Raw genomic sequence first — 10,193 nt, 5'->3', positions numbered from 1 at the left:
TGTTTACCTTACAAACACAAGTTGCAGGGTTTGATTCTCATAGGTATAATTCGGTAGGTTTTAAGAAGTGGTCAAAAGAACAGTTAGGCTAGTAGTAACTTATACATATACTGCATTTTGTACATACAAAAGTCATCCCTCCTTCCACTACATAACTCTTAACTCCCTAAGAATTTCAGATCCCTTTCTCATTCTACTGACCTGTGTCTCTCTTAGAGTTAAATTTTAGTATCAATTATGGCCACCTTCCCCATGTATTTTTATCTGTCTGTCTTTTGCATCCTCTTGCTTCCTGCTAAGCATCAAAGATATTGTTTGCGCTACATGGTTATTAAGGATATTGCCAGGCTTAATCAGTGTGCTCAAGGGAATACTTTTTTGGAAGATTTGCTTAATTATCTGTACTTAACCATATTGCTTTACCCAAAACATGTGCCTAAATAAGCATTTAATAAAATTGTTCATATTACTTTCTTTATATATATATATATATATATATATATATATATATATATATATAAATATATATATATATATATATATATGTGTGTGTGTGTGTGTGTATTCTTCTTTGCCTAGGGACCTCCAATCCCGTTATGTGTTTCTGCATGTGTGCTTTCATTGACACTGAATCTATTTTCTTGTTCTGCAGCTGTGGTTAATAACAAGTAAAAAATAAAGCAGGTATCAGGCACTACATAATTGTGGACGAATCAAAATGTGTGCACACTCATAAATATGTACATTGCAGTATCTGTGGCTAAACAGGTAGCACATTCATCTTTGGTACTGGAAGCTCAGATGTGTCTGGGTTCTACTCCCAACTGAGGGGACTAAAATTATTTTCAATTATTGACACTGCAGGACTAGCAGGTGTGTGCCTTCCCTTGGATAAGACACTAACCTGAGGCCCCATCTGCCTGAGTTGGTAGTGGCTCATTTGGATGTTAAAAATCCCACAGCATTTATTGAAAAAAGAGAAGGAAAATTTCACCATGTCCTATATGTGTCACTTCAGGACCTCCCTGAAAATACACCACCAGCCTTGTGGTACTAATCTAGTTAAAAAAGAATAAATAAATAAACAAAAATGCACAAGTGTGTGTACATATATACAGGAGCTAACAGACTTGGCTTTATTTAGCAGACCAGTCACTTGTCAATAGCAATCAAAAAAATGTGTGTGTGTGTGTGTGTGTGTGTGTGTGTGTGTGTGTGTGTGTGTGTGTGTGTGTGTGTGTGTGTGTGTGTGTGTGTGTACATGCACACACTTGTGTGTAGGGGTTAATCAACTGTGTTGCATTTGGCAGATGTGACCCTTGTGACACTTGTTAATAACAAGCAAAAAAAGTAAATGCTCAGTGCTTGGCCTTTGTGGATGTGCTTGCCTACATGTGTTTGTATGGGTGACAAATGTGTGCATGCACGTGTGCGTGTCTGTTTGTCTATCTGTGTAGAAGTTAGTCGACTGGCTGCATTTGGCAGGCGAGTCACTTGCCTCCCAATATTTTCTGTCCCCCGAGACAGTACCATGACAGCTTGACTCCTAAAGTACAAATCCATGTGTAACTGCAGCTTTTAGCTGTTCCATCTTTTCACACCATTTCCTTGTATAGATTCCTAAGTTCATAGGTGAATACTAGGCTATCTGCCCTGAAGGGCAATTTTAAGCTTAACCAATAACCTGAGATCAGAATTAAACCATGCACCTTATGTCTATGAAGTGAAGACCTTAACCACTATGCCAAACCCACCCATATGATGAGCTGGTCCACATGACCAGCCATCAAGCCCTTTGTAGATTATAATGCCATGACTGTTTTACAATTGACAGCACTAAGTCCAAGAAAATTGCCTTCTCTTTCTCTGGGAAGTTTTGATAACTCAGGTTCACTACCAGATACGGGTAGACCTGTTCCCTTTATTTGGTAATACACTCATATTTTTAAACATGCTCCTGCTGAAGCCACATATTTATTCTGACTTCTCAGTGAAATAAAAAAAAAATTAATGTGACTCAAAATACCCAGCTGCTGGCTGTAGGATTCGAACATAGTTATTTCCAGGTTTCACTGTGCTCTTGAACATTTAACTATATTGTCATATAAACTCTCTCCTTTTGCTTTTAATATCTCACAAACATTTGGAACAACTCATTACAGAATAACAGTTTCAATTTTGACATAATGATTTTTATTCCCCCACAGCCACACCCATTCCTTCTTTGACGCATATGCAGTATACACACACCACACACGCACAAAAAAATAATACATAACTTACATATCTCAGAGCTTAAAAAGAATGATTCCAGAAAGTTTATTTTCTGACCAAGTCCCCTGCACACATTTATGGTAGAGGAGAATTGAAAGGTAAGCAGGCAGCACTTAAAACTTAGTCCATTATTTATAGTTTGTATTCAAATGTTTACAAAGATATCAAAAATTTTTTGAAAAACAAAACATATGTGCTCTACAGGGTAAAATGTACCCAAAGAACCTCAAAACATCTCAAATATTTCTCAGAACTGTATGTACGTACTTGATAGACACAGTTGCAAAGAAAGAACAACACAAGAACTATATTAAAAAGTATCCATTAAAGATTGCAAACATTACTTACTCAGCAGAGGAACAACTCTGCTATCCTCGAAAAAGACTGTATTAAGAATAATCTACTCATCTGGATGCTGCTAGAGACACAGCGATTGAATGAAACAAATAATGCTGTCTTGTATATCTGTTGGCCTGTGGGAAAGAATTTGTTATTCTTTTTTGTCTCTCTCTGTAAAAAAGATCTTTGTGCACAGTGTGGTATTAACCAGTTAACTTCATTTGAGATGACGTTCACATTTCTAAACACAAGTCCTGAAGTGATTGTAGCATCATTTTTTTTGTCGCTGTGGCAAGATTAGTCATAACTTATTTCCTGCAATAATTCTCTACTGAAACTCAGAACTACAGAAAACAAAATGCAATATTTAGAAAAAAGCCACAAGCCTTATTCCCAGCCACAGTCCTTGTCTGAGTTCACGTCAAGACTACAAAACAAAGCTTGTTACTAAAAGCCCCTCCCATATATTTCATTTAGTAGCAAATACCCAATTAAATTACATTTTCTTTTTTTTTTAAACAAAAATGGAAGAAAAAAAAAAGCTGTGTTTACTGTACCAAAAACTGCTACCCAGTAGAATTCTTAGTATAGTTATCTACTGGTTGATTGTAACTTGGCCAAGAGTAAATTTTTTGTTGCTATCCTTTGTCTTTGACTATGCCCTTTCCCAGGCACTCTCTAGGCAATGACCTCAACATCTGGTGTTATTTACGTTCCTTCAATATCAGGCTGATCTCTGACGTTTTTGCAGTAAAGTGACTGAAGTTCTGTTGCACCAAAGGAGAAACACTGCAGCAAAAACATAACTGTCATGCTCATTACTGGGGAGGAAATAAGATTGCCAACTGTAGTTCCTAACCACGATTAGTCTTGAACTCAGACCCTGCCAAATGAAAGCAGAAATTATTTTAATGAATATATCAAACTAGTTGCTGAAATAGTTAAGTAGTTCTGCACTAAATTCTACATAGAATTCCACCTCTTTCTTAGTGAAACTATATATATATATATATATATATATATATATATATATATATATATATATATATATATATATACACATATACACATACAAGTACACACACACACACACACACACACACACACACACACACACACACACACACACACACACACACACACACACACGCACACAAAATGGAAGAAAAACAAAGCTGTGTTTATTGTACCAAAAACTGCTACCCAGTAGAATTCTTAGCATAGTTGTCTACTGGTCGATTGTAACTTGGCCAAGAGTTAATTTTTTGTTGCATTTTTTTTGTTATATTTATAATGAAGTGACCCCAGGTTATAAAGTCTGAAGGCCTAAATTTTCTGGATGCAGTTTCTTGTAACATTACTGCATGACACAGTTTTAGGGGAGCAGAGAAATGGTGGCTAAAAGGAATACTGGAAAAGAACAGCTGTAGCCTTCTCCCTATCTCATCTGAACAAGCATTCTAGCCTTAACTTTTAAATTGGAAGTTAAAAGTTTAATAGAGTAAGCAAAGGGCGCAAGTGAAAACAGGTTGAAAGTGTCTCTGTTTACAGTTCTTATTAAGGAGCATCAGAATTCCTCTAGACTCAAGAAGATGAAATGGCACGTAGAAAAAAAGAGCAAGTGCTGCACTTGTAGACATTTCCAACATCTTGATAAATGCCATGCTTATACTCAAAATGCAAATGCAAGGTTGCCACCCATTCCTGTTATCAGTGGGGCACTCACGGGTTGAGCTGCCTCATCCTGTTGCCCACTGTGAAAAGTAGTCCCGCTTTTTGGCTGCACTGAATCACCATGGAAAAGCCACGATTACTTTCGGATTTTCCATGGCAATTCAGTTACATCACTAACCCGGACCTGCAGACAGAGCTATTCCCTGTTAGGTCTGGGTGTTTTAAATCATGCAGCAATTGGCTGCAATTCATGAAGGTGGTGGAGATTGGGGCAGGAAGAGCCCTGAAAAGATTGTGGCTGTAGAGCGGTTTGTTTTTAGTGCTTCTACAGCCGCTAAAGAAAAAGGCTGAGATTTTTTTTCCTAACATCCGAGGCAACCAACCATCTAGTCATCCAGCCAGCCAGCCTTTAATTCATGCAGCCAGCCATCCATTCCTCCATCCAGCCATACAGCCAGTCATCCAGCCAGCAATCCAACCATCCATTCATACAGCAATTGAGCCATCCATGCATTCATCTGTCCATCCAGCCATCCATCCAGCTACTAATCCATCATACAGTCAACCAGCTAGCCACACCAGCAGTCAGCCAGCCAGCTATCCATTCTAGCAGCCAGCCAGTTAGCTAGCTAGCCACTCCAGCAGCCAGCTAGCTAGTCACTCCAGCAGCCATCCAGCCAGCTAGCCACTCCAGCAGCCTGCCAGCCAGCTAGCTAGCTACTCCAGCAGCAACCCAGCCAACCTGCCACTCCAGCAGCCATCCAGCCAGCTAGCTAGCCACTCCAGCAGCCAGCCAGCCAGCTAGCTAGCCACTCCAGCAGCCAGCTAGCCAGCTAGCTAACCACTCCAGCAGCCAGACAGCTAGCTAGCCACTCCAGCAGCCAGCCAGCCAGCTAGCCAGATACTCCAGCAGCCAGCCAGCTAACTAGCCATTCCAGCAGCCAACCAGCCAGCTAGCCATTCCAGCAGCCAGCCAGCTGTTGTACCCATAACAGCATCGGCATTACCACTCCTGTGGTGATGTCATGGTAGAGAATTGGATTATTTTATTGGCTCTACCTGAGCTGCAGACAATTCTGAATGAAAAGCCTTATTTTTCTTATAGGAATACTAGAAACTTAAAAAGAAGGCTATGTTATAAAGAATTTAAAGTATATGCCAAGCAACAAACAGTTACGAAGCAAGGCACTTTTAAATGTATGAACTGTAGTTGTTGTGATGATATTTTAACAGGTAACAATAATGTGTTCACACATCCTGTGACCAACAGACAATATACTTTTTCCCCTCACAGCCAGTTGTAATACCAGCTATGTGGTGTACCTCGCCACTTGGGTAAAATGATTTTCATTTTATGTGGGGAAAGCCACTAGAAGACTGAGGGAGCGAATTATTGAGCATAAGTTGGATATAAGAAGAAGAAGTAACGACAAGAATGCTCTAAGTAGACATATCATGAATAAGGGTGAGGACCATTGATTTAAGTTTAGGGTAATAGACATAGTACTGAAAGGAACCGGGGGGGGGTGATTTAACAATTTTCTTGAAAATAAAGAGTATGAATGGCTTATTAGATTATGTGCAGAGTTTGAACCTGGTCTTAACAGTACTGCAAGTATTAAACCTAAGAATTAAGAATACAACAAAATATTTAATGTATTTTTTTTTAATTTTATATGCAGTGTCATGTGATATGCTGGCTGTAGTCATGTGATACTTGTTTGCTCTTACTTATTTAAATGGTGATTATTCTGTTTAATGGTATTAGCATTGAGAAAGGGTTGTTACCTGAAAGCTTTGCTTTATTAAAGTTTTTACTTGATGTTGCAGCAGTTTATTTCTGAGTTTATCATTGTTATTCTTATGACTTCTTGAGGAAACTTAATGAGTGGCATGTTAAAAGAAGTCCAGAAGGAAACTTTAGTTATTTACTTGTGACAATGTATATCATTTCCCTGTTCACGGTAATTCCGAATGATTATGGGCTTGAAACCATAAGGAAATTTTTAAATAATGAAGTGTCTATGCCAGCAAATGAGATAGAGAATATTTGCTTGCTTCTGGAACTAGTGTTAACAAAAAATGTATTTTTCTTTGACGATGAACCTTATTTGCAACAGGCAGGAGTGGCCATGGGGACATCAGTGGCCAACACATATGCAAATATTGTATTGTATCAGTGAGAAAAAAAGTTTATATATAGTGTCAGGTGTGTTTTGAATAGTAAAGTTGAATGTTGTCAAAGATTTGTGGATGATTGCTTTTTTGTATGGAAAGTGAGTTTTGATGAGCTGTATGAATATATTTCTTATTTATATGGCACGACAAATTTTCTTAAATTTGAAATGGAACATCCTGACAAAGAGATAGTGTTCTTGGATATATGTCTGGAGAACAAATTAGAAAGAATAGAAACCAGCATTCACAAAAAAGACGTTCATGATTGCTGTTATGTGCATAAGCAAAGTATGCCTGCACCTCATGTGTTTTCAGGAGTAATGAAAGCTCAGTTGGGTAGGGTCAATAAGTTAAATACTGATGACCAGAAATTTAATCAGCAGCTAGAAGAGATGGCTGATGAATTTATAAATAGTAGTTATAATCAAACAGAACTTCTTAGAATATGTGATGGGGTAAAAATGGATAGAGAAATCTCTCTGAAACCCATATTTTCTAAGGGGGCATAAGAATTGGTACAAAAGAGAGTTCAATGTAGTACAATTAGGTATGTAACTACTTTTAATGTAAGGACAGGTGATCTTAAAAGAATTATACAAAAGAATTGGATTATTTTGTTGGCTCTACTTGAGCTGCAGACAATTCTGAATGAAAAGCCTTATTTTTCTTATAGGAATACTAGAAACTTAAAAAGAAGGCTATGTTATAAAGATTTTAAAGTATATGCCAAGCAACAAACAGTTATGAAGCAAGGCACTTTTAAGTGTATGAACTGTAGTTGTTGTGATGATATTTTAACAGGTAATAATAATGTGCTCACATATCCTGTGACCAACAGACAATATACTTTTTCCCTCACAGCCAGTTGTAATACCAGCTATGTGGTGTACCTCGCCACTTGTGTAAAATGATTTTCATTTTATGTGGGGAAAGCCACCAAAAGGCTGAGGGTGCAAATTGTTGAGCATAAGTTGGACATAAGAAGGAGAAATAACAAGAATGCTCTAAGTAGACATATCATGAATAAGGATGAGGACCGTTGTTTTTAAGTTTAGGGTAATAGACATAGTAGTAAAAGGAACCAGGGGGTGATTTAAACAATTTTCTTGAAAATAAAGAGTATGAATGCATTATTAGATTATGTGCAGAGTTTGAACCTGGTCTTAACAACACTATTAAGTATTAAACCTGTTTTAGTAAGAATACAACAACAGAATATTTAATGTATTTTTTTATGCAGTGTCATGTGATATGCTGGCTGTAGTCATGTGATACTTGTTTGCTCTTATTTAAATGGTGACTATTCTGTGTAATGGTATTAGCATTGAGAAAGGGTTGTTACCTGAAAGCTTTGCTTTAATAAAGTTTTTGCTTGATGTTGGAGCAGTTTATTTCTGAGTCTATTGTTATTCTTCCAGTTACCACAGTATCAACCTTATTACCCATGGTAGAGGGTGTGGCCAGTGTCATATTGGCCGCACACCCATGTCCCACTCTGGCCCATTATGTTCTGCTCTTTTTTACATACACGCCATGTTTTTATTGTGTTATCACTGCTGTCTTCCATTTGAGTTCTTTTTCTTAGATCACTTTTTTTCAACCTACCTTCTTTTCTATTCTTAATTTTGTTTATATAAAAGTATGCCTGTTTCTCCCCTCCACTTCTCAGCCTTGCTTATGCTTCTCTCACTCTTTCTGTTGGTTACCAAAGTAATCCATCCATCATTTTTCACATAGGCATGCTGTAGCCCTTTCTCTGCTGCTGTCCTGAACACCTGTCATTACTCACTTGCTGTTGAGAACACTGTAATATCAATGGTTAGCCTCTGGTTTGTCTTCTTCCTTAGGACAGGATCTGTTTTTTTTTTAATTTTCCCATGATATGGAATGTCTAATATGCAATGCACTGCCTAACTTTTCTATCTTGTGTTTTACCCATAACATTTATATAGTTATGCCATTGTTCATATCTTCTTTTTCTGCTTACTATGCAACCAAAGAAATCAGTCTAGTCCACGTAGTGCTCCTTACACATTCTTGTAAACAGGTATTTAAGACTAGTGGCGTTTACCTGGTTACCATACCTGCCAATTTGTTCATTCAAGATTTTCGGACAAATCCAAAACCAATTTGATGACAAAGGGCCAAAATCAGGAACAATTTTTTTTTAAATATTACTCCAATTCACTTTAAAGTTAATAGAACAGCAGGGTTTGCATCAGCATGCATTTTCTGAACAATAAGAAGTATGAAACCGTAATGCCTGTCATTATTGACTGACTGCAATACTCAGTAATTAACCAGAAAACCAAACATTTTATGAGGCAATATCAGGGACATGTTTCTAAATTCCAGACAGTTCAGTGGTGTGGTGGTCACCTAACACAGAAAGTAAATACCAACAAAAAGTAAGGTTATAACTGTGATTTTCTTAAGAAAGAACCTGAAATAGAAGGATAAACTGAGCTTGTAGAATTAAATGCAGAAGCTAACACAGTGGAATAGAGAGATAAAGCCCTACCTATTGCTCAGGTGGCCTGGATTTAATTAGTGGCTCAGGTATCTTAGGTGCTAGCAGGGAGGGAAGGGCATGATCATCCCAGGGAGAGGGTATTTGTTTAGGCATTCCCTGCAAGGCTATATGGTTCAAATAGGGGAGTAGACCTTGGATGTAACAGGTGAACATTGGGAAGGGGAGAATCAAGGAATAAGTCATAAATGAAAAGCCCGCTGTGGAAGCTTGACTCCCAGGATTCCCTTATGTTTCACATTGTCCCTAGACTTAGAAGAAAAATTGTCTGGGGTTTCTATAAGAGGCTGGTAGACCCAGTGATGGACTGAGACACTGGAGTAGGCTGGAAAGAATGAAGGAGAAGGGGAACCAAAATATGCATACAGCTTACAACAGGTCACCCTTTCTGCATTTTACATATAAAAATAAATTCATACCTGGTATTTACCTTGTCTCTTCTTTGTTGTTTTCCTACTAATTCCAGATTATGTTTTCTCCTTGTAGGTTCCTGTTTCTCTGAATTACTGTGATAATTTCTACTGAATCAGAAGCATGACTGCACCCTGCAAGTAAGTCACACAGCAATCCACCTGCTGCAGTGATGAGAGCCTTTGTCTGGATCCCCGGTGTCAGTTGTAAGGTGTAGATACTTGTTCCCTGTTCTACATACTTTTCTTCACTTCTTTTCACACTGTAAAACAGGCACAAGCAGTAGTTTCATTAGTTTACTAAACACCCACACCCACATACACACGGATGCATACACAAAAATACGGATTTACATACCTTTCCCTCAGGCAGTAATTGTCTACTTTGCATAACAGAAGATTCTGTTCTGGTGGCAACTCTGTATGCAGCTCTTCCCATTTGAGCTATATTTCTTCAAAACTGATGTCTCACTTCCAGACATATTTCTAACTTGATTCTAAAGATAGTTTTTGAATCCAGGTTATTAGTACAGCAGTTTTCTAGGTAACTGCTGCTGTATTTTTCTCTATTCAAATAGCATATAACAGATGCAGGTCATATAATAATATGAATAAACTATATACGCAGATTTGAAAAAGAGATATCACTGCCAGGAATGAAGCCTCTTCGTGTCAGTCTGCAAATATCCAAGTAAAAAATCCCATGAGTACAGCAGCACAGCTCAGGCTAAATAAAACTTTAATTTTTACAAAAGAAAGAAAATACAAAGTAGGTCAGTAATCGCTTT

The 10,193-nt window shown here is 37.8% G+C and overlaps 1 protein-coding gene across 3 annotated transcripts in view; it reads right to left on the bottom strand.

Annotated features, from left to right (window-relative positions):
• Positions 1-9,655, bottom strand: part of TRPV2 (transient receptor potential cation channel subfamily V member 2) — a 1,022,245-nt gene extending 1,012,590 nt beyond the window's left edge. The window contains exon 1 of one of the 3 annotated variants that reach the window (XM_044054526.1): positions 9,415-9,655. The gene's annotated coding sequence lies outside the window, so the exon portion shown is untranslated. Of the gene's footprint in view, positions 1-2,622; positions 3,053-9,414 lie in introns of those variants that run through there. The other 2 variants (XM_044054527.1, XM_044054525.1) reach the window with 2 other exon arrangements.
• Positions 9,656-10,193: the final 538 nt, after the last annotated feature.

The sequence above is a fragment of the Protopterus annectens genome, chromosome 13.part0, assembly GCF_019279795.1.
Source record: "Protopterus annectens isolate FY-2018-M chromosome 13.part0, PAN1.0, whole genome shotgun sequence".
Taxonomy (NCBI): Eukaryota; Metazoa; Chordata; order Ceratodontiformes; family Protopteridae; genus Protopterus; species Protopterus annectens.
This window is presented reverse-complemented; position numbering and strand designations above follow the sequence as displayed.